We start from the raw sequence: 26,023 nt of genomic DNA on the forward strand, positions 1-26,023 counted from the left end.
CGCACTTTGTAGCACAGGTGGGCATCGAGGTGCGGCCCGTCCAGGAGCGCAGCCATGTTAGACGTGCGTGCCTTGCCTCGCGCTACCGGTTCAACCGGGACAGCCGTATTGAGGTCCGACGGGCCGCAAGGTGCAGAGTCGTGCACAGAGGCCTGGCCTGCGAGCTGCGGCTGCACTGGATACCAACACTGTTGGGCCGAGCGAGACCCTGACGTCACCCCAAGGGCCGAGCAGTGCTGTTTCGAAAGCACCTCTATGTCACAGGCTCAGCAGAGTTGCAAATGGAGACGCAGCCCACGGACCGCGGCCTCAATGCTCCACACTGAGCGAGCCCGTGACGTCACTGTACCAGTGCTGGGGCCTACGGCCTGTTGGTAATATTGACAGCAGTTGCAAGATACTGGCTGCGAGCGATGGGTAGAGCAGTGTTTAGTGGGGTGGTGTGATGATGATCGATGGCTACTCATAGGCTCTTCACTATTTGTTATACATTTTACTGTACTACAAACTAGAGCATTCTGTGGTCTCCAACGACTGCCTTCTATGGCCAAAGGCTGGTTGCAACTGGTAGTTGGCCCACAGGCTGGAAGATGCTAAGCTCACAGCACTCATCTTAAAACCAGCAGCAGGGGCCCACAGTTTGTGGAGCCAAATTCCATGGTAGCTGCTTGTAGCCTCATGTCGCCTCGTGGAGTGGCAACACCGCTTCCCTTAAATAGTAGCTACCAGACTGAGACAGCTTTGACTGAAAATAATGGTAATTTATGTTGCGAGTGAGCATTCTTGCTTTGCAAATCTCAGCTTGTATCCATGTAGACCATAAGAAGTCTGTTGCTTGGATGTGTAGTTACTGGCGTACCAACGAGTTTCTGCTGTGTCGGCGTTATGGCGCTGCCAGCCCCTTTCCTGGAGCTCAATGTGGGAATCTGCCAGTGACATTGCTGCATCGGACGAAATGATGTTTGGTCGGCTCTGAGATGGCCCACTAGCAACATCTTTTGCAACATCCATGGCAACATCACATATTTTCTCAATAGCGCAAAAAATAGTGGTGGCACTGCTGATCGAATAACTGATAAGACGATACTGTGTCGAGCTAGGGACACCAAGAAATTTATGGCACAACTTCGTTTCATAGGGCATATCCTTAGGCATGAAGGACTTGTTTGTTTGGTAATGGAGAGAAGTGTGTATATGTGGGTATTGGGAAGGGAAGGGTGTTAAAGTTGTAGAGGGAGAACAAAGTCTTGAATACAGTTAGCAGGATTAAACTGATGCACATGGCATTAGCTGTGCAGCGCTGAAGAGGCTTGCACAGAATAGACTAGCTTGGGCAACTGCATCAAACCAGACTTCAGGCTGAAGACCACATCAACAACATTGAGGAAGGGGGTGGGAGGTAGAGGTAGGCTTCTGGTGCACAATTTTGCAAGTTCTTTACTGGGACAACTCATGAGTAAGGTAGATCTCGTGTGATTCAGTGCCCTTTGCTCTTGACATGGCAAAAGAGTTTCTATATTGCCCTAAATTAAAGGCGTTGCTCATTCTCGTATGTGAGAAGGTTTTTATCCCACACTGTTGGTCGATGCAACCAACTGATGTAGCGGTTGTTGTAAACAAAAGTGTCTGTGGTATGACGTTAAATTGCAACCATACGGTATAAGAGGTCCCTATCCTACAATAGCAACAAGCTCTCTCGAAGGTGGATGAGCCAGTCGATGTTGTGAGCTGTAAGTGTTACTTTGCCTGCTGGCGAAGGTGGAAGGATGATAGAGAATGTAATGAAAATAGTCGTGATCATCTACCACTTACCAGCATGTAGTCAGCTAGGTATTGACAATTGAAATTAACTGCGCAGAGCTTGTTGATTCCTGATGGGATTTCCTGTTACTCCAGGTTTGTGCTCGAGAGAATCGCGAAGTTACAGATGTGGCTCCGATGTAATTTTCATGAGGCAAGTGCATAACGCGATCGGTCAATCGAATTATGCTGCATAGTTAATTGAATATCAGACATTGTTTCTGAAAGACTGTAGGTTCCTTGGTGCATCATAAAAGATCTGATAAATTGTTAATCAGTATTTGGATCACACCAATGGCGGACGGGCTCCACTTCAGCAGTTTTGCATTTCTTTTACGAATAGCAGTATATAAATGCTGATAAAGACATTATCACTAAGAGATATGTTTAATTTGTTAAATTGATTCATCTGAAAGGTATTAATTTAAATATACTTAAATACGAGGGGCGGTTGAAAAATTCGTGCAAAGTCCGAGACATGTCACCACCGGCGCCTATCGAGATTAGTTAGTAGCATCTTTGGAAAGAGCGCACACCAAGTTTCAGTCGTATTGGCCTATTTCATTGCGTTAGGCATTTGTGTGACTCAAGGAAAACAAGTGATTGTCAAAAAATGGACGAAAAAAATTCCTGTGGTGATTAAACACTACTTTATGAACAGAAAAACGCCTCAGGTGATTAAAGAGAAGCTTGATAAACATTACAGTAACTCTGCGCCTTTGCTTAGAACAGTTAATAAGTGATTTCAAAATTTGTGAGTGGCCATATGGGCACAAGTGATGCTGAACGTTCTGGACGCCCTGTGAAGGTTACGACTCCAGAAATCATTGATAAAATCCATGATATGGTGATGGATGACAGTAGAGTTAAGGTGTTTGGGATTGCTGGTGCTGTGGGCATCTCGAATGAACGGGTAGATAATATTTTGCATCAACATTTGGACACGAGAAAGCTATCCGCATGTTGGGTTCCGCGATTGCTCACGCTTGACCAAAAACGGAATTGTGCGAAGTGTTGTAAGGATGATTTGCAGCTGTTCAGCAGAATCCGCAGGACTTTGAGCGTCGTTTCGTCACTGTGGATGAAACATGGATACATTACTATACTCCTGAGACCAAACAACAATCTAAACAATAGGTTATCAAGGGAGAATCTGCACCAAAAAAGGAGAAGACCATTCCTTCGGTCGGAAAGGTAATGGGATTCGCAAGGGATAATCCTTATCTACTATCTGGAAAAGGGTAAAACAATTACAGGTGAATATTATTCATCGATATTGGACCGTCCTTTTCCATCACGACAATGCACCAGTACACATCTCAGCAGTTGAGGTCTCAAAATTAATGGAAATAGGATTCCAACTCGATTCACATCCCCCACCCGCCATTTTCTCGAGTCCAGGCTCCCTCAGACTCCTTTTTGTTCCTCAATTTGAAGAAATGGCTGTTGGGACAATGATTTTATTCAAACGAGGAAGTGATTGCAGCATGTATTAGCTATTTTGCAGACTTGGACAATTTCTATAATTCCGACGGGTTTAATAAATTAGAACAGCGTCGGACGAAGTGTATAAGTCTAAAAGGAGACTATGTTGAAAAATAAAAACGGTTTACCCCTAATATGTAAGCAGGTTTTATTTTTGCATGGACTTTTCAAACGCCCCTCGCATATTCATCGTTCTTAAGAGCTAACAAGTAGGTGTATACATAGCGAAAGCTGAAGAACGAAAGACGATTCAAAACACGAAGTCATCTTCTAACTGATCGCAGAAAAAATGTGAAGGCGTTTCTATTCTTCATTATCGGTCCGTATTACATGTACTTATTAACATTTGTGGACTTCCTGGTACACACATATTTCGTAAACATAAAGATGAAAATTTTTTCTTGGTGCCTAACGTTTTCCTACGATATATTTGAATACGATACTGGCTGTTGCATGATCAGGCATTTAAGTTGTGTACAACAAGGTTAAGTATGTTCAGGGACGTGTCCGCCTGAGGGAACTGATGTAGCCACTACTGGAGCGTAGTCATTACAGCCGTGCGAACCTTGCGTAGCACTGTCGGTTCAGCCGAGGCAGCCGCATGGAGGTCCAACGGGCTGCACGGTGCAGAGTCGTGCGGCCACACTGGGCTACAGCAGTCTCGGGCCGAGCGTGTCCCTGACATCACCCCAAGGGCCGAGCAGTGCTGTTGCTAAACAACTTGTATGCCAGGGGCTCGGCAGAGTCACGCATGGAGACGCAGCCCACATGCCGATGCCTCACTGCTCCACACTGAGTGAGCCCATGACGTCACTGCACCGAGGCCGTGTGCAAGCGCTGGTGTGCTGCAGCCTATGGGCTGTTGGTAGCACTGATCGCAGTTGTGAGCTACAGTCTGCGAGCGGTGAGTAGAGCGGAGCTTAGTTCACATGTGTGTGAAATGTTATGAGACTTAACTGCTAAGGATATCAGACCCTAAGCTTATGCACTACTTTACCTAAATTATTCTAAGGACAAACACACACCCATGCCTGAGGGAGGACTCGAACCTCCACTGGGATCAGCCGCACAGTCCATGACTCCAGCGACTTAGACCGCCAAAGTTTACTGGAGTAGTGGGATTTCTTCATTTTTTTTCGTAACGAACAAAATGAGCGCGGACACTAAACGTGGTTTGCAGAAGAAGGTGCGCATACCAATAAAAAGGGAAGTAAAAGGAAAACTAATCAGTGGTGAGTGGAGCCTGAAGCGAACTTTAAAGGTTCACTTTGGACTGTGTTAAAGCCTGTCATGGACGACGTTACGAAATGCGTTCATTTTGTTTGCTGCTCGGCGTGCAGTGAAATTTAGTCTCTTGCTGAAGGGTCAAGTGGCATTTCGCACATTTCTCGCCATCCATGCGTGTCTACTAAAAAGGGTCTGATGTGGACGAGAAAGGACTTTCTAAACCAACTGAGGAGATGACTGTCGATAAATGCGTGGCTATGTGTGCAAGAGACGTATGGTCGTACGGGACTATAAGAGCTGAAGGTCTTATGGATCTGCTTCAGACGTTAATCGACACTGCAACGGCCATTATGTCTCACCCCACAAATGTGTCGCGATACATGGCAGAAGGTGCTAAAAGCCACGACATATATTTATGCCTGAGGTAATGGCTCATATAACAGAAGGTGAATACTCAGGAACTACAGACATGTGCGCATCCAACGCGAGGAGAAACAATTATCTGACATGTACTGTCTCCTGTTTCATTGACTGGACTCTCAGATCTTGCATTTTATTTACAACTCAGTTTCCAGATGAGCCAAAAACGGGCGATAACATTCTAAGAGAATTGTTTAGACGATATATGTCTCTTGGTATCCACCACTCTACTTTGAATGAAATGCAGCATACGACTGATCAAGGTACCAACTGAGTCGTTGCACTGCATGATTATTCACGATTGAATTGCTCCAGCCATATGCTAAATACAGGGCTACGAAGAAAATTTAATGCGGACTATTTATGCGTCAATTGTCCATAAGTTCATGGTCTTTTGATTGTGGCGAAAGAACGCGTCACCTACGAAAAGAAAAGTCGTCTTTTTAATTCTCTTAATAGATGGTCGCTGGAATAAGCAGCTGACAACGTTAGAATGTCTTTGTGCTAGACGCTCTCTGAGAAGGGAGAAGTAGCCCAAAATGAAGGAACTGATAAACGCTGATGAAAGAACTTTTTACGTAATGTATGCTATTCGATTACCGTAGCTCTATTCCGCAATCGTTTATTTTATAGCTTTTGAAACATAAGGGCTTTTGTAGCTCTCCAAAGCGGCGTCCCAGGAATTAGAACTGGGGAAGTCACCTACACTGCACCTTCTTTAGACATGCAAAATGACGGTATTAAAAGCATTTGAGGCGTCCCAGGACAGAGAAGCTTCTGAAATCGGACTTATACATAAACGCCTCAAATTATACTTATATGAAAAAGGTATTTGTCCAGTGATGCTGTGAGGTAGCAACTTTCCTCTGGCCACCGTTCGTCATTTAATTATGATATCCGCAGATAACAGGCGTAAAGTCATGAAAAGGATACATTAGTTTTCCTTCCTCATACTTCTCCAATCCCACACTACACTCTAACGACATTTCCCTTTACTGCATCTCCAACCGTCTTTTCTCTTTGTTCTCGCTAGTGGGTTAGAACGGAACTGACTTACCTTTCGATCCAGAAATAGTTATCTCGATGTACTCTGCTCTTCTGCAAGTTACAAAAATAACATTTTATGTTCGGAAATAGAAGAAACGCTCATTCCTACAGGTTCCTCTACAACTGGTAACACGTGGATCCTTGGGAATCCATGTTGTACTAAATGAAAGTTTGTATATTTGCTGTACATGTACTGAAATACGAATTTTGCTGTTCTCCCGTAAAAAGAAGAGAGGAGTAAGGAGACTGAACATGTATTTCAGAGGCCCACCCCATAAAAGAACAAATTATGTAGAAGTACATAAATTCTGCTACTCCATCTGCTGGATTCCTAGTTGTGCAATTTGAAGATGAGAGTGAGACATTGGGGCAGCCTACACTCTTTCTTGTTCAACATTTACACTGAACAAGCTGTAAAGCATACTAAGATAAATTTGTAAATAGAAGCAAATATCTGGGAGAAGCAATAAACATTTTGAAGTTTACCGGTGACACTGCAATTCTGTCAGAGACAGTAAAGAACTTGGAATAACAGTTGAATGGAATAGATAATGCCTTGGAAAGGGATTATAAAATAACTCTCAATGGAACTAAATAAAAAGTAATGGAACGTATTCAGATTAAACCTAGCACTACCAACGGATTTTGACTAACGTGTACTACAAAAGGAGGGCGTAATATATGACGAACACAAAGATATACGGATTTCGCTAATTTTCGTTGCCTTTATCGCACAACATGCTGTTTAAAGATATATTTATGTGTAAGAAGAGTCCTAAACCTGAAAATATGAATATGACACATGTTCTGAATATTAACATCTCTTAGAAGACCCAACGTTCTGCTTTACTAAAAAATTTGAAACAATTAGGGAATATGGTAGGAGAAATCATAAAAAATCACAAATATTTTTTTTCAAAAATTTTAAAATATAATGTACATGACTAGATTACAGAGTTCTGAAAAGGTAGGCATACAGCTCCCCTTCCCTCCCCCTTTGTATTGTGAGGGTTAAATCACGTAGTGTTAAGGGAATCTAATTACGAAACGAGACACTAAAAGGACTATTGGGCAGCAAAATATCTGATGATAGCTGAAGTAGAGAGGATATAAAATGAAGACTGATTATAGCAAGAAAAGTATTAATGAAAAAGAGGGATTTGCTAGAATAGTATATAAATTTAAGTTTCGGAAGTATTTCGTGATGTTATTTGTATGGTTTCCAAGATGCTACTCTAGGCGGGTTCTCGCGTCCGTCGGCCGTCGTAATTTAATATGTTATTTACCACAAAAATTTATTGGTGATTTTATTGTTGTTGACTTACGTGGTGGGCGTTAATAGAAAGGATATTTCTTTTTGTTTTGATTTACAATAAAATACTTTTGTGAAGTTCTCTTTTTTAACAATATTAATCTTCAGTATAAATTATTTGTTACGTTAATGAATGTTAGACTCACTGAGTCCTAAAACATGAGCAAGTAAGTTGAACAGTGGAATAAACTTCTCATATTAATTTCATCAGCTACTCAGTTCACTTAAAAGCACAAAATCTTTAGTTATTAATCACAATTGTGGCCCACACACGCACGACAGTATTTTTTCATACCTCCGTTAACCGTTGCATTGTAGTCAGAGTCCTGGCTCTGGCCCTCGGCTGTTGTACTGAAGATAAGAATCTTAAAGCTGCGTATTTTCCTCAGCGTCGGTCGGTTGTGGAGAATAATGTATATAATGTCAATAGCGGGCGAGTTTTTCGCTTCCGCAAAAATTTTAGTAGTTAATATCGCCACGTAATGACGTCGTTGGCTGCATCGGCCGCTGCAATTGTTGCACTGTAAATTACTCGAATGCAGGCTAATTTAAGGAAGACGGACATGAAATGGGGATCACCTCTTACAAATTAAAAGCGAACAATAATATTAAATCAATATGTTATTTGCTTAATTAGTACAAATATGCTTACATTTGCCAGCACTTGCAAGATGTCCATCTACACGCAACCAAAACAAGAGAAGAAGTGAAGATGACAAAAAAATTAACAAAAGATAACAAAAGAGCGTATCTTGTCGTCTCCTTAGATCATTTCTTTACCATCAAAACATACACAGAGAAATTATTATAATCCGTATTTATGATAAAAATGTATATTATTCAATTTTTTAATGTCTCTCCTTTGTAAATAATGTTTTTAAGTCTTTTAATATTATTTCACTGGGGACGCTATAGGGTATAAAAATGAATGTGCGCGATGGAAAAAACTGAACACGAAAATGAAGATTTGGCTGCTGAATCTGATATTAGGATCTCTTAACGGTCATATTGTTTCCCCCTTGTTGCTCTTTAACGTATAAATTAAAACATAAAAATCAATGAAAGATTAAGGGAACTAGTAACTACTAAATATTAATGTTGTTTCTGATTATACATTTATTGTAGATTAAAAGTTCTTTATACATTGCAAATGTTTATATGTCGATGTGCAATGGACATAAAGAGATACAAATGAATTTCCTGACTAATATTGTTGATCAACTGCTCAAATGTGCCCCTTTTGGTGGCTACGTGTTCTAATATAAATATATAACACGAGATGACTGATATCATCTACATCCCAAACACTAGAAGACACTACTTTCAATGATGACCTCCAGTGGTGCGAAACGTCAGTGCAAATGAAACTTACATGATCACAGCTGTTTAGCTTTATAGCCCTAATAAGCCGAAGGAATTAGCAATATCACCGAATGTACTTCTTCCAGTGCGTCGGAGTGATGGTTCTCGTGCACGTTTGCGATGATCGAAGAACTCCAGCCACATAATAAAAAAACTCGTTCAAACACTAGGACGGCAGAAGGCAGTCCTCTGACTAGTTTAATCTAATACTATCTTCTCATCTCTGTATTCTACTGATAAGAAACGCGAACTCCCATTCACAAACGGAATTTAGATGTCTCAACGTGAGTATAGACAGAAGAAGTGCTCTCAATTACTGGACGTTGCGTACTCAACGACGACTCCGTACCCGGAGGCGAAGTCCAGAGTAGTGTAAGTTAGCTACGCCTTTGGTCACCTAAAACAACTTCCCAGTGCCTTGCGGAACTATATCATGCAAATTAAAGCTTAGTGATTTTGCCGCATTTGTACTATCATGTTAATCGAACCATGCGACTGTATTTCACTGGTGACACCTTCCCCAAGCTTGAACATTATCCCCTGAGTCCCACCGCGCAGCCGGCCGCGGTGGTCTAGCGGTTCAGGCGCTCAGTCCGGAACCGCGCGACTGCTACGGTCGCAGGTTCGAATCCTGCCTCGGGAATGGATGTGTGTGATGTCCTTAGGTTAGTTAGGTTCAAGTAGTTCTAAGTTCTAGGGGACTGATGACCACAGATGTTAAGTCCCATAGTGCTCAGAGCCATTTGAACCATTTGAACCCACCGCGCGTCATCGGATGTCGGTTTCGGCATGATGCTTGATGAGAAAGTCTAGCCCTGGGATTGAACAGCATCATTCGCCTGCATCACGCATTACACTTTTGTCACTCTCCTGATCCACTGGCACAAGCCTTGTCGGACTGATCATAAACCTTACAAACACATTTCCTCTTTCTTCTCCTCCTACCTTCTGTGGAGGCAGGGGTGTCACAATGGTGGTGAATCTGCGTCCTTAGGAAATTCTAAATGTGGCTGTAACATTTTAGTACCCAAAACATCTTCAATACAACCAGCGTTATTGATATCTTTCTGTGTCACCTCCTAAGTATCTACAATAAAATTACTGCTGGCAGTTGCACTCTGCAAGATACAAAAATCATCGTCACACGCACTTCCCTGAACATCTGGACCAGGCTGCAGAAATTCGCAACCTCTCCGCCAGGGTATACCTCACTAATTATGCGAACAACAGACGAGGAGAACAAAACAGTACGACGAAAAGGATACTTAATCTAATTCTCTCCTAACACTTACTGTATCTTAACTTCTCCACTTAAGCGGCTACTCATCACTGCTACTTTAAGCGCTTAAACGCAGTGACCCACATTTATTGCTCAAAATGAAATACATTGCCCATTGAAAACTGCGAAAACTACCACAAAACTCCGAGTTCTGGACAAAACTCATCGTCCCCTCCTGAAAAGCTACGCATGGTTAACACTTTACACACTTACAGACAATGAGCCACACCCATTCATGATAGATAAAAATAACATTCATATTTACACATCCTTAGAACACAGTCTGAGTTTACTTGCCACATGTCACACATGGAAGCAGAACTGAAAAGCTGCTGAAAGGTGCAATCACTCGACGAGATAGTCGCATGGGAAAAAAAAGAACAGTCATTCCACTCACCCACTGCACACTGATGTTGTGTGTCGACGAAACTGCAACACTGAGGTAGTCGAGAGTCATCGCCTCCAGGGAGAGTGGCTGGTAAGGTTCCCCTGTCACTGAAATTTAGACATAACACACACTTCTGACATCAAAACGTAGAGGCCCAGGATTGATGATCTCTACACGCGGAGGTCTGAGTTGAGGTGGTGGATTGTTGTCGGGATGATGAACGAAGGCTGCTCACAAAAACTTCACAATTAGTCATACATTTTACAGAAGAACAAACTAGAACATTCTGTGGTGCAAGTCCTCCATAGTGTGTGCTGAAGACATCTAGGGTTAAGGAATTGACTCAACAGGTGGGCATGGCCTCAAACCGTAGCGGTCACGCGGTTCCAGACTGAAGCGCCTACAATCGCACAGCCACACCGGCCAGCATAAAAGATCTGATAAATTGCCAATCAATATTTGGATCACACCAAATTCAGACGGGCACCATGTAAGCAGTTTTGCATTTCTTTCATGAATAGCTGATCACAAAACTGAAAGGTGTTATTTTAAATATACTTAAATATATTCATTATTCATAAGAGCTAACAAGATAGATTCAAACGTAGCAAAAGCTGAAGAACAAAGGACGATACTAAACAGGAAGGCTTCTCCTAGTTGATGGCAGACAAAAATGTGAGGGCTTCTCTGTTCTTTATCATCATAGAAAGTATTACATGTAGTTATTAACATTTGTGGAGTCTCTGCTACACACACATTTGATAAACATAAAGAAAGAAAAATTTCCTGATGTCTTACGTTTGTCTACGGTACATTTGACTACAATAATGGCTGTAATATGAGTACTTATTCATCTAATGTAGAACAAAATTACAAGATTGGTGTAAACAAGAAAAAACAATAAATTATTGGACATGTTTTAAGTAAAGAGTTTGACATATCATTTGCAATGGCACGGGAGATATGTGTAGAAGATAGACTAAGTAAAAGTTTGCGAGGTATCAATGTTCTGCGGATAAGAGGTTAAGTCAGTTCAGTGATGTGTCTGCCTGTGGGAATTGAAGCAGCCACTGCTGGAGTGAAGTCGCAGTTGGCTTCTATGATGTCTATCGGTCGGTGACAATAGGCTGAGTGTGGGTTCTGGTTGAGCACTTCGCAACAGAGGTGGGCACCGAGGCGCAGCCCCATCCAGGACCGTAGGCATGACAGCCGTGCGAGCGTTGCCTCGCACTGGCAGTTCAGGCGGGGCAGTTGCATCGAGATCCGACGGTGTGGATACTGTGGAGAATACCAAGAGATTTAAATCGTCCTTTTCTGATTGCTCTTCCGTGAGTGTAAATTTACAATTGGCGTTGTCTTTATATACAAACTGTTATTTATTGCTCTGTTTATACATATGTGATTTTTTTAAAATCATGTTGTTTCTGTAATTTTTACTGTAATGTTATGAGCCATACGCTAAATAAATAAATGAAATATTTTTAAAATTTTGATAAAAATATATTTGTGATTTTTAATGATTTCTTCTACCAGATAACGTTGTTCTTTTTAATTCTTCACTAATACTTAGCACAAAAATTTAGGTCTTGTCAGTGGATGTGAGTTTTCAGAACAGGTGTCATATTCATATTTCCAGGTATAGGACCCTTCTTACACACAAATATATCTTTAAAAGGTATGTTGTGCGTAAAAGACAACGAAAATTAACGAAATCCTTACATCTTTGTGTTGGTCATATATTACACCCTCCTTTTGTAGTACACGTTATGGAAAATCCGTTGGTACTGCTATGTTTAATTCGAAAACGTTCCATTGCTTTTCATTTAGTTCCATTGAGGGTTATCTTATAATCCCTTTCCAGGGCACTATCTATTCCATTAAACTGTTATTCCAAGTTCTTTTCTGTTTCTGACAGAATAGCATTGTCATCGGTAAACTTCAAAACGTTTATTACTTCTTCCTGATATTTAATCCTGTTTACAAATTTATCCTTCTATACTTTACTGCTTGTGCGGTGTAGATGTTGAATGACATCGAGTGTAGGCTACCGGAATGTGTTACTCCCATCTTCCAATTGCACAACTAGAAATCCAGCAGATGGAGTAGTAGAAATTATGTGCTTCAACAAGTTTTGTTCTTTGATGGAGTGGGACTGTGAAATACATGTCCAGCCTCATTGCTCCTCTCTTCTATCTACCACACGAAAGAAACATTCATACTTCAGTGCATATACGGCAAAAATTCAGACTTTGATTTAGGACAACATGAACTCCCAAGGATCCACACGTTACCAGTATTGGAGAAACATGTAGGAATGAGCGTCTCTAATATTTTTGATAATTAAATGTTATTTTTGTAAGTTCCAGAAGAGTAGAGTACATTGAGTTAACTATTTCTAGATCGAAAGGTAAGCGAGTTCCGTTCTAACCCACTAGCGAGTACAAATAGAAAAGACGGTTGGAGATGCAGTAATGGGAAATGTCGTTAGAGTGCTTTGTGGGATTGGAGAAGTATGAGGAAGGAAAACTATAGTATCCATTTCATGACTTTACGCCTCTTATCTTCAGATATCATTTTTAAATGTCAAATGGTGGCCAGAGGAAAGTTGCTACCTCACAGTATATCTGGACAATTTGCTTTTCAGCTTAGTATAATTTGAAGCGTAAATGTAAAAGCCCGACATCAGAAACTTCTCTGTCCTGGCGCGCCTGATTCTAATGCTTTAACATTGTCATTGTCCATGTCAACAGAATGAGCAGTGTAGGTGGTTTCTCTAGTTCTAATTGCTTGGACGCCGCTTGCAAGAGCTACAAAAACCCTTATCTTATTTAAAGGATAAAATAAACGATTACGTATAAGAATTACAGTAACAGAATAGCAAACATACCGTGAAAAGTTCTTTCATCAGCGTGATATCAGTTCCTTCATTTTGGGCTATTTCTCCCTTCTCAGAGAGCGTCTTGCACAAAGACATTCTAACGTTGTCAGCTGCTTATTCCAGCGACCATCTATTAAGAGAATTAAAAAGACGACTTTTCTTTTCGTTGGTGACGCGTTCTTTCGCCACAATCAAAAGACCATGAACTTATGGACAATTGACGCATAAATAGTCCGCATTAAATTTTCTTCGTAGCCCTGTATTTAGCATATGGCTGGAGCAATTCAATCGTGAATAATCATGCAGTGCAACGACTCAGTTGGTACCTTGATCAGTCGTATGCTGCATTTCTTTCAAAGTAATGTGGTGGATACCAAGAGACATAAATCGTCGAAACATTTCTCTTAGAATGTTACCGCCCGTTTTTGGTTCATCTGGAAACTGAGTTGTAAACAAAATGCGAGGTCTGAGAGTCCAGTCAATGAAACAGGAGCAATACATGTCAGATAATTGTTTCTGCTCGCGCTGTATGTCCACATTTCTGTAGTTGCTGAGTATTCACCTTCTGTTATATGAGCAATTACCGCAGGCATAAATATAGGTCGTAGGGTTTTAGCACTTTTTGCCATGTATCGCGACACAGTTGTGGGGTTAGATATAATGGCCTTTACAATGTCATATAACGTATGAACAAGATCCCGAAGACCTTCATCTCTCACAGTTCCATACGAACCTACGTCTCCTGCACACATAGCCACACTTTTATCGACAGTTATCTCCTGAGCAAGTTTAGGAAGTCGTTTCTGATCCACATAAGACCCTTGTTTATTATACACGCATGGATGGCGACAAATGTGCGTAGTGCCACTTGGGCCTTCAGCATGAGAGTAAATTCCATAGAACAGCGAACAGCAAACAAAATGAACGCTTATTCTAACGCCATCCACAATAGGCTTTAACAGAGTCCGTACTGATCTTTTAAGATTCGATTTACGCTGTGTGGGTGTCTGCTCACCACTGATTAGTTTTTCTTTTACATCCCTTTTTCTTGAAATGTGCTCCTTCTTCTGCAAGTCGTTTTTAGTTTCCACCCTCATTTTCGAATAGCCGAAGCAATTAGCAATATCACCGAATGTACTGCGTCCCGTGTGTCGCAGTGATGGTTCTCGTGCACGTCTACGACGATGGAAGAATTCCAGCCTCAAAATAAAAAACTCATTAAACACTAGGATGGCAGAAGGTGGTCCTCTGACTAGTACAATCTATTACTATCTTCTCCTCTCTGTATTCTACAGATAAGAAACACGTAATCCCAGCCGCAAAGACGGAATTCAGATAACGTTTCAACGTGAATATAGACAGGAGAAGTGCTCTCAATCACTGAACGCTGGGTACCCAACGACGATTCCCTACCCGGAGGCGAAGTCCAGAATCGTATAAATTAGCAACACCTTCGCTCACATAAAGCAACTTCCCAATGCCTTGTGTCCATATATCACGGAAATTAAGCTTTAGTTATTTTGACCACGTTTGTCTTTACATGATAAACGAACCCTGCGACAGTATTTCATTGGTGACAGCTGCCCCAAGCTTGAACATTATCTCCCTGGGTTCCACCGCGCGTCATCGAAAGTCAGTTTCAGCATGATGCTTGATGAGGAAGTCTAGCCCTAGGATTGCACAGCACCCTTCACCTGCATCACGCATTACACTGCAAGTATTGTCACTTTATTCAATCTCCTGATCCACTGGCACAAGCCTTGTCGGCCCCATCATAAATCTTACAAACACATTTCCTCTTTCTTGTAATCCCACCTTCTGAGGAGGCAGTGCCGTCACAGATGGAGCCGAATCTGCGGCCTTCAGAAATACTAAATGCGTCTGTACCATTTCAGTACCCAAAACATCTGCGATACAATCATCCTTATTGATAGATTACTGCGTCACCTCCTAAGTATCTACAATAAAATTGCTGTCGGCAGTTTCAGTCTGCAAGACACAAAAATCATCGGCACATGCACTTCCCTCCACATCTGGTCCAGGCTGCAGAAATTCGCAACCTCTCCTGCCTAATTATGCATACAACACGCGAAGAGAACGAAACAGTACGACGACAATGACACTTAATCTAATTCTATCCTAACACTTACCGTAACTTAACTTCTCTCATTGAGCGGCTACTCATGACTACTACTTTACATGATTAAACGTTGTGAGCCACATTTATTGTTCAAAATGACATACATTGCATAATAAAAACGGCAAAAACTACCACAAAACTCCAACTTCTCGACTAAACTCATCTTTCCCTCCTAAGAAGCTGTGCATGGTTAACTCCTTATACACTTCCAGACAGTGAGCCACACCCATTGATGATAGGCAAAAATAACGCTCATATTTACAAAAACAAATAGTTCAAAGGGCTCTGAGCACTATGGGACTTAACATCTATGGTCATCAGTCCCCTAGATCTTAGAACTACTTAAACCTAACTAACCTAAGGACAGCACACAACACCCAGCCATCACGAGGCAGAGAAAATCCCCGACCCCGCCGGGAATCGAACCCGGGAACCCGGGCGTGGGAAGCGAGAATGCTACCGCACGACCGCGAGATGCGGGCTCATATTTACACAACCTCAGAACACAGTCAGTGTTTACTTGACACATGTCACACATGGAAACAGAACTCAAAAGCTGCTAAAAGGTGCAATGATTCGACGTGATACTCGCAGGGGAAAAAATAGAAAAGTCAGTGCACTCAGTCACTGTGCACTGATGCTGTGCGTCCACGAACCAGCAACCCTGAGGTAGTAGAGAGTCATCGTCCCAGGGAGGGTGGCTGGTAAGGTTACCCAGTCACTGGAATTTAGACGTGACCCACACTTCTGACATCAAAATGTGGAGGTCCAGGATGGATGACCTCTACACGTGGATGTCTGAGTTGAGGTGGTGGATTGTTGCCGGGATAATGACACATGGTTGCTCATAAAAACTTCATTTTTAGTCGTACATTTTACTGAAAAACAGACTAGGACATTCTGTGGTGCAACGTCCTCCATAGTGTGTGCTGAAGACAGCGTGTGTTAAGGAACTGACGCAACAGATGGCCATGATCTCAAACGACTGCCTTGTTGCACCTGGTAGTTGGCCCACAGGCTTGAAGATGATAAGTTCACAGCACTGATCTCAAAACCAGCAGCGGGGTCCCACAGTTAGTGGAGGCCAAATCCCATGGCGACTGCTTGTAGCGTAATGTCGCCTGGTAGAGCGGAAATACCTCTCCTCTTAAATAGTAGCTACCAGACTGAGGCACCTTTGACTAATAATAATGGTAATTTATGTTGGGACGGAGCTTTGCAAATCACAGCTTGTACCCATGTAGAGCATAAGAAGTCTGTTGATTGGATGTTTAGTTACTGGGCTACCAACGCCTTTCTGCTGCGTCGTCATTATGGCGGTGCCAGCCCCTTCTCTGGAGCACAATGTGGGATTCTGCCAGTGGCATTGCTGCATCTGACGTAATGGTGCTTTGTCGGCTCTGAGCTTGCCCAATCCCAAGATCTTTTGCAACAGCCATGGCAACATCACAATTTTACTCAGTAGCGCCGAAAAATAGTGGTGACACTGCAAATAAAATAACTAATAAGATGATACTGAGTCGAACTGTGGAAATCAAGAAATTTATGGCATGACTTCGTTTCATAGTGCATATCCTGACGCATTAAGGACTTGTCAGTTTGGTAATGGGGAGCAGTGTGTATATGTGGGTGTTGAGAGACGGGGGGTGTTAAAATTGTAGAGGGAGACAATTTCTTGAATACAGTTAGCAAGTTCAAACTGATGCACATTGCATTATCTGTGCAGCTCTTGCACAGAATAGACTAGCTTGGGCAGCTGCATCAAACCAGTCTTCAGACTGCAGACCACAACAACAACATTGTGGAAGGTGGTGGGAGGGAGAGGTAGGCTTCTGGTCACAACTTTGCAAGTTGTTTACTGGGAGAACTCATTAGTAAGGTAGATCACGTGTGATTCAGCGCCCTCGGCAGTTGACATGGCAAAAGACGTTTCTATATTGCTCTAAATTAACGGCGTTTCTCATTCTCGTTTGCGAAAAGGTATTTATCTCACGCTGTTGGCCGATGCAACCAACTGATGTAGCGGTTCTTGTATTGTTTTGTTGTTGTAAACAGAAGTGTCTCTGCTATGACGTTAAACTGCAGCCATACAGTATAAGCAGTCCCTATCCGACAATAGCAACAACCTCTCTCGAAGGTGGATGAGCCGGTGGAACTTGTGAGGTGTTACTGTTACCTTGTCTGCTTCCGAAGGTGGAAAGCCGATAGAGAATGTGAAGGAAACAGTCGTGATCACCTACCACTTACCAGCAGGTAGTGAGCTCAGTATTGTCAGTTGAAATTAACTGAGCAGTGCTTGCTGATTCCTTATGTGACTTCATGTTACTCCAGGTTTGTGTTCGGGAGTAACGCAAAGTTACAGATGTGGCTCCAATGTAGTTTTCATAATGCAAGAGCATAACGCGATCGGTGAATCGAATTATGCTGTGCAGTTAATTGAGTATCGTACTTCGTTTCTGAAAGGCTGTGGGTTCTTTGGTACACCATAAGAGATCTGATAAATTGCTAATCAGTATTTGGATCATAGCAAAGGCAGAGAGGCTCCGTGTCAGCAGTTTTGCATTTCTTTCACGAACAGCTGTATACAAAGCTGATAAAGACATTAATACAAAGAAATATGTTTAAATTGTTAAATTAATACACCTGAAAGGCATTAATTTAAATACACTTAAATACGAGGGGCGTTTGAAAAGTCTGTGCAAAGTCCGAAGATGCCACCACCGGTGCCTATCGAGTTTACTTAGTAGCATCTTTGGAATGAGCGCACACCAAGTTTCAGTCATACTGGTTTATTTCTTTGTGTTTGGCATTCATATGAATCAAGGAAGTCGAGTGATTGTCAAAAAATGGACGAAAAAGCATTTCGTGTGGTGATTTAACATTACTTTATGAAATGAAAAACGCGTCAGGAGACTAAAGAGAACCTTGATAAAAGTTACGGTGACTCTTTGGCTTCGCGTACAACAGTTTATAAGTGATTTCAAAATTTTAGGAGTGGCCATATGGGCACAAGTAATGCTGAACTTTCTGGACGCCCTGTGGAGGAAACCACTCCAGACATCACTGATAAAATCCATGATATGGTGATGGATGACAGAAGAGTTAAGGTACGTGAGATTGCTAGTGCTGTGGGCATCTCGAATGAACGGGTACATAATATTTTGCATGAAAATTTTACATGAGAAAGCTAGCCGAAAGATGCGTTCCGCGGGTGCTCATGCTTGACCAAAAACGGAATTGTGCGAAGTGTTGCTAGGATGGTTTGCAGCTGTTCAGAAGAATCCACAGGACTTTGAGCGTCGTTTCGCCACTGTTTATGAAACATGGATAAATTACTATACTCATTAGACCAAACAACAATCTAAACAATGGGTTACCGAGGGACAATCTGCACCAAAAAAGCGAAGAGCATTCCTTTGGCCAGAAAGGTTATGGCGACTGTCTTTTTGGATCCGCAATGGATAATTCTCATCAACTATCTGCAAAAGGGTAAAACTATGTGAATATTATTCATCGTCATGGGACCGTCGTTTTCGATCATGACAATGCACCAGCACACTTCTCAGCAGTTGTGGTCGCGAAAGTAATGGAAATAGGTTTCCATCTCGTTTCACATCCCCCACGCCCCAATATTCTCCAGATCTGGTTCCCTCGGACTACTATTTCTTCCCCAATTTGAAGAAATGGCTGGTGGGACAAAGATTTTATTTAAACGAGGAGATGATTGCAGCACGTATTAGCTATTTTGCTGACTTGGAAAATTCCTATTATTTGGAAGGGATCCACAAATTAGAACAGCGTTGGACTAAGTCTATAAGTGTATGTTGAAAAATAAAAAAGGTTCACCCCAAACACGGAATTTTAAAACGCCCCTCGTATATTCATGGTTCTTAAGAGTTAACGGGATAGATGCATAGATGGATATAGATAGCGAAAGCTGAAGAACAAAGGACGATACGAAACAGGAAGGCATATATTTGACTACGATACTGGCTGTTACATGAGTGGTCACGCAAGTCGTCTACAACAAGGTGAAGACAGTTCAGGGACGTGTCTGCCTGTGGGAATTGATGCAGCCACTGCTGGAGTGACACCGCAGTTGGCTTGTATGATGTCAATTGGACGGTGACAACCGGCTGAGAGCGAGCTCTGGTTGTGCAGTACGCAGCAGAGGTGGGCATGGTGGCGTGGCCTGTCTAGGTGCATAGCCATGGCAGCTGTGTGAGCCTGGCCTAGCGTTGCCGAGTCAGCCAGGGCAGCCACATGGAGGTCTGACTTGCCCCACAGTGCAGAGTCGTATGGCTGCACTGGGCTACAGCACTCTCAGGCCGAGCGAGTCCCTGACGTCACCTCAAGGGCCGAGCAGTGCTGTTGCGAAACAGCTTGTATTCCACGGGCTCAGCAGAGTCGCGCGTGGAGACGCAGCCCACGGGCCGTGGCCTCACTGCTCTGCACTGAGCGAGCATGTGACGTCACTGCACCAGTGCCGTGCGCAAGCGCTGGCGTGCTGTGGCCTACAGGCTGTTGGTAGCACTGACTGCAGTTGTTAGCTACGGGCTGCGAGCAGGTAGTAGAGCACAGTTTAGTTCAAATATTCATATGTGTTTGAAATCTTATGGGACTTAACTGCTGAGGTCATCAGACCCTAAACTTACACACTGCTTGACCTAAATTATCCTAAGGAGAAACACACAGAACCTTTGTCTGAGTGAGGACTCAAATCTCCACCGGGACTAGCTGCACAGTCCATGACTGGAGCGCCTTAGACCGCCAGAGCTTAGTGGAGTGGTGGGATTTCTTCATTTTTTCGTAACGCATAAAAGTGAGCGCGGAAACTAAACGTGGTATGCAGAAGAAGGTGCACATGTGAATATAAAGGGAAGCAAAAGAGATGCTAATGAGTGGTGAGTGGAGAGCCACATAGCCTGAAGCGAATTTTAAAGGTTCAGTTACAACCCTGGTGAAGCCTGTCGTGAATGGTGTTAGGAAAAGCGTTCATTTTTTTTGCTGTTTGCTGTGCAGACCAATTTACTCTCATGCTGAAGGGTCAAGTGGCACATCGAACAATTCTCGCCATCCTTGCGTGTCTAATAAACAAAGGTCTTATGTGGCCGAGAAACGACTTCCTAAACTAGCTCAGGAGCTATCTGTCGATAACTGCATTGCTATGTGTGCACAGGACATAAGGTCATACGGAACTGTAAGAGGTGCGGACTCATGGATCTTTTACAGAGATTAGTTGACATCGCAAACGCCAATATGTCTCACCCCACAACTGTGTCGCGGTACATGGCAGAAAGAGCTAAAACATAATTATGCCTGAGGTAATTGCTCATGTAACAGAAGGTGAATGCTCAGCAAATACGGACATGTGCACGTCCGGTGCAAGAAGAAACCATTAGATGACATGTACTGTCTCCTGTTTCATTGACTGGACTCTCAGATTTCGCATTTTGTTTACAACCCAGTTTCCAGATGAACCACAAACGTCGCTAATATTCTAAGAGAATTGTTTAGACGATTAATGTCTCTTGGTATCCACGATTAAACTTTGAAAGACATATAGCACTTGCCGGCCAGTGTGGCCGAGCGGTTCTGGACGCTTCACTCTAGAACCACGCTACCGCTACGGTCCCAGGTTCGAATCCCGCCTGAGACATGGATGTGTGAGATGTCCTTAGGTTAGTTAGGTTTAAGTAGTTCCAAGTTCTAGGGGACTGATGTCCTCAGAAGTTTAGTCCCATAGTGCTCAGAGCCATTTGAACCATGCAGCACACGACTGATCAAGGTACCAATGTTGTCGTGGCACTGCGCGATTACTCACGATTGTATTGTTCCTGTCATACGCTAAATACAGGGCTATGAAATAATTTTGATGCCGAGTATATGTGCGTTAATTGTCCATACGTTCATGGTCTTTTGACTGCGGCGAAAGAACACATCACTTACGTAAAGAAAAGTGGTCTTCTTAATGCTCTTAATAGATCACTGAGCCAGGCTTACGATACTCGCTGGAATAAGAAGCTGACAATGTTAGAATGTCTTCATGCAAGAAGCTCTATGAGAAGGGAGAAATAGCCCAAAATGAAGGAACTGATAATACGCTGATGAAAAAAATATTTACGTTATGTATGCTATTCGATCACTGCAATTCTTATACGCAATCGTTTATTTTACAGCTTCAAAAACACTTTGTGCGAAAAGCTCTCTGAGAAGGGAGAAATATCCCGAACTAAAAGACCTGATACCATGCAGATGAAAGAACTTTTTACGGTATGTATGCTATTCTATTACTGTAATTCTTATACACAATCATTTATTTTATAGCTTTTAAAGCATAATGGTTTTTGTAGCACTTCAACGCGGCGTCCCAGCAATTAGAACTGGAGAAATTACCTACACTGCACCTTCTCTTGACATGGACGATGGCAATATTAAAGCATTTGAGTCAGGCGCCCCAGGACAGAGAAACTTCTGAAATTGGACTTTTACATAAATGTCTCAAATTGTAGTTATATGAAAGCTATTTGTCCAGAGATACTGTGAGGTGGCAACTTTCCTCTGGCCACCATTCGTCATTTAAAAATTATATCTGAAGATAAGAGGAATAAAGTCATGAAAAGGATACAATTGTTTCCCTTCCTCATACTTCTGCAATCCCACAATACACTCTAACGACATTTCCCTTTACTGCATCTCCAACCGTCTTTTCTGTTTGTTCTCGCGAGTGGGTTCGAACGGAAGTGACTTACCTTTCGATCTAGAAATAGTTTTCTCAATGTACTCTGCTCATCTGGGAGTTACAAAATTGACATTTAATGTTCTGAAATAGGGGGGAGGCTCGTTCCTAAACGTTCCTCCACATCTGGTAACATGTGAATCCTTGGGAATCTAAGTTGTCCTAAATCAGAGTTTAATTTTGACCGTATATGCACTGAAATATGAATTTTGCTGTCCTCCGGTAAAAAGAAGTGAGGAGTAATGAGACTGGACAAGGATTTCATAGCCCCACCCCATCAAAGAATAAATCTTGTTGAAGCACATAAATTCTGCTGCTCCATTTCCTGGATTTCTAGTTGTGCAATGGGATGAATGGAGTGAGACATTCGGGTAGCCTACACTCGATGTTATTCAACATTAACACTGAACAAGCAGTGAAGCAGGCAAGGATAAATTTGTAAACAGAATTAAATATCGGGGAGAAGCAATAAACATTTTGAAGTTTAACGGTGACACGGCAGTTCTGTCAGAGACAGCAATGAACTTGGAATAACAGTTGACTGGAACAGATAGAGCCCTGAAAAGGGATTATAAGATAACCCCCTATGGAACTAAATGAAAGGAAATGGAACGTTTCTGATTGAAACCTAGCAGTATCAACGGATTTTCCATAACGTGCACTACAAAAAGGGGTGTAATATATGACCAAAATAAAAAAATACGGATTTCCTTATTTTACGCACAACATACTTTTTAAAGATATATTTATGCATAAGAAATGTCCCAAACCTGAAAATAAGAATATGACACATGTACTGAAAGTTCACATCCACTGACAAGACCTAAATTTTTGCGTTAAGCATTACTGAAAAATTTAAAGCAATTACGGAATCTGGTAGAAGAATTCATTAAAAATCACAAATATATTGTTCTGAGAATTTTTAAATATAATGTACATGACTAGATTACAGTATTCTGAAAAGGTAGGCATAAAGTACCGCTTCCCTCTCCCTTGGTATTGCGAGAGTTAAACTAGGTAGCGTTAAGGACATCTGCTTACGAAATGAGACACTAAAACGACTATTGGGCAGCAAAATAACTGATGATGGCCGAAGTAGACAGCATGCAAAATTAAGACTGACTATAGCTAGAAAAGTATTAATGAAAAAGGGGGATTTGCTAACATCGAATATAAATTTAAGTGTTAGGAAGCATTTCTTGAAGGTATTTATATGGTTTCCAAGCTGCTGCTCCTGGCGAGTGAAAAATTAATGTGCGCTCTGGAAAGTACTGAACGAGAAAATGAAGATTTGGCCTTGTCTGACTACCCCCTAAAGCAGATCATAGAATCTCTTAACGGTGATATTATGTCCTCCTTCTTGCTCTTTAACATATAAATTACAACATAAAAATAAATGAATGGTTAATGGAACTAGTAATTACTAAATAATAAATGTTGTTTCTGCTTATACATTTATTGTAGATTAAACGCCCTATATACTGAAAGGGTACATTGAAAATAGGTACAACAGTCTTCGTTAATCCTGTCATAACAACATATTTATTTTTTTAATAACTCAATTTCAATTAATACAGTGAAGCCGGATACCAGTGTAGGAAAGAATGACAACTTATTTATTTTATTGATTACATGTGCACTCCCACAAAATAAATTCCTACATCCAATTTTGTGGGATCTGTGAATTGAATGAATATATGGTCGTCTGCTAACCGCAGATAGTTAATGTGAATATATGATCATCTTTGAGACGGTCCATTGGTCACCTTTTGTGCAACCAAAGAGATGAAATATACCTGAGCTTTGAGCGCCTGAAATGTGGCTGACCAATGGGTAGCATGATCTTCCCCACCTCGACGGAGGTGCGAGCTGACCTGAAGAACGGCCATGTTTTGGGCATTCTGGCGCTGGATCCTGTGTTGGTAGGACCTGTCTTCGGAAGTGACCAACGGTCACAATGAAACCATGTGTTGCAATAAGATGAAATATTTCCGAGTGTGTAAGTTAAGCTTAATTACTAGTGTGTGTACTATAAGTTGCAAATATTTAAGAAATGGTGCGTGCAGGACTTGAAATTAGAGACGAGTAGTTCTATGTGGTGAGTACTGTGTGAGTCTCAATCTGTGTATGAGACAAAGAATAATGAAAAGTACTCGTCCATGGTATCAGTTTAGGACTCGCGAGTGTGATGAATATGTTCTTAATATTACTTTGCGTGTTATGTTTCCGTCTGACGCTTGATTCAAACTATAATCCTCTGAGAGAGAAGCAAGGTGAGTCAGCCGTCTATCCAGCAACGCCCCTTGGCTTGCATTGCACAGGAAGACGTGCACATATCCTCCAGAGTTCATAGTGGGAAAGAAAAGTTACAAAGTGGGGCAGTGTCGTGTGAAACTGGGATAAATACTAATTGAAGTGGGAAAGCTGAAAGTGATATGATTATAACGTTGTGACTATTCTTTGTATTGTATGTTGTTATGTCTGGTGTATTTCACGAAATTTAAGTATGTGTGGTTGGCATGGGAGAGTAACAAGATAGTTTCAGAGGCAGTGGGTTATGCATGTTCCTTTTTGTACCACTCGGTCTGGAGGATATTTTCATGATGATGGGTGTGAGAGTCAAAGTGTGAGATACAGCAAAAGATACACCAACCTATCCAGAAAGTGCACTGTAGCGTTAAATAATTACGACGCCATAGGATAGAGAATCACCAATGTAAAACCATGCCCACTGGGCGGAATTTCTCATGTGTTATTGTTGTAGGGTATAAAATTTGTGTGTTTAGGTAATAGAATTTATCGGAATAAATAAGATAGTGAAAAGAAAAAGATTGGTGGCCTTTTCCTTCGAATAGTATGTTGTCATGATACCCAGGATTTATAATGTGTGTGCCATTCATATTCAGTGTGATGGCCATGTGTTGATCAAAGCCGTTAAATAAGAAAGAAAATGTGGTATTGCCAGTGCGTAGTGAACAGTCAGAGTTGTGTAAATTACTAATAGTCAGATGTGCATTTCCGTTTCCGTTGCGCAATATTCAAACAGGAGAATAACTTGTAACTTAATTGAGTACTAGAGTTCATGTTACTCGATAAATAAGAATGAGTCCACTCGGTTGTCAGACCTCTCATCTTGCAGGCCTGACTGCTTTATGCCACAGTATGAGCAAGGCATGTGGATGCCTCTCATAATTTCGACCCTGCCAGGATTGTGGTGTTCAGGTTTGCTGTTAAGATTTTTTTTTGTGGGATTTGTTAAGATTTTTACATACATTGTGATAGCGCTGAGAAGTAAAATTTTTGTTTGCAATTTCTTTCTGGATTGATGAGGATCTTTTATTGTTTCATGTAATTCATTGCTACGTCGTCCTAGGCTGGAAGATCGTTGTATAAATTTTTATTGCGCAATGTCCGTAGTAACTAGGTTGCAGTCGAAAAGTGTAGTCACCATGGAGGAGAGTGATTCTGGGGTGAACATAGCAGGTGGCATAGTGGAGCAGGAAATAGATGTCGACCTTCGGTTAATTAGCGAGATTGGCAAACATTCAGAAGAGGCTGAATGGGTTGGCGGCCCGCGCCTAGGTGATCCGTTAGGCGGCGGGCTTTGTCCACAAACGGGGGCTTTTCCCGACGATGCGGGCGAGCCGGGGCTAGGTCAGGTATGCAGTGAAAGTGTAGCTACCCTTAGCGAAGCTACGGTTTCTCAGGCATACGAGGTGAGACCACCGAACGTAGCAAATGACAATGTGCTACTGCAGTTTTTACAGAGGATGGACAGAGACAATAAGGAAAGATTGGAAGCGATGAATAGAGATAATAAGGAGAGAGATAGGGAGAATAAGGAAAGATTGGAAACGTATATGGAAAGATTGGAAGCGTATACGGAAAGATTGGAAGTGATGGATAAAGATAATAAGGAAAGATTGGAAGCAATGGATAAAGATAC

This window comes from Schistocerca serialis, chromosome 3 (assembly GCF_023864345.2).
Source record: "Schistocerca serialis cubense isolate TAMUIC-IGC-003099 chromosome 3, iqSchSeri2.2, whole genome shotgun sequence".
NCBI lineage: Eukaryota > Metazoa > Arthropoda > Insecta > Orthoptera > Acrididae > Schistocerca > Schistocerca serialis.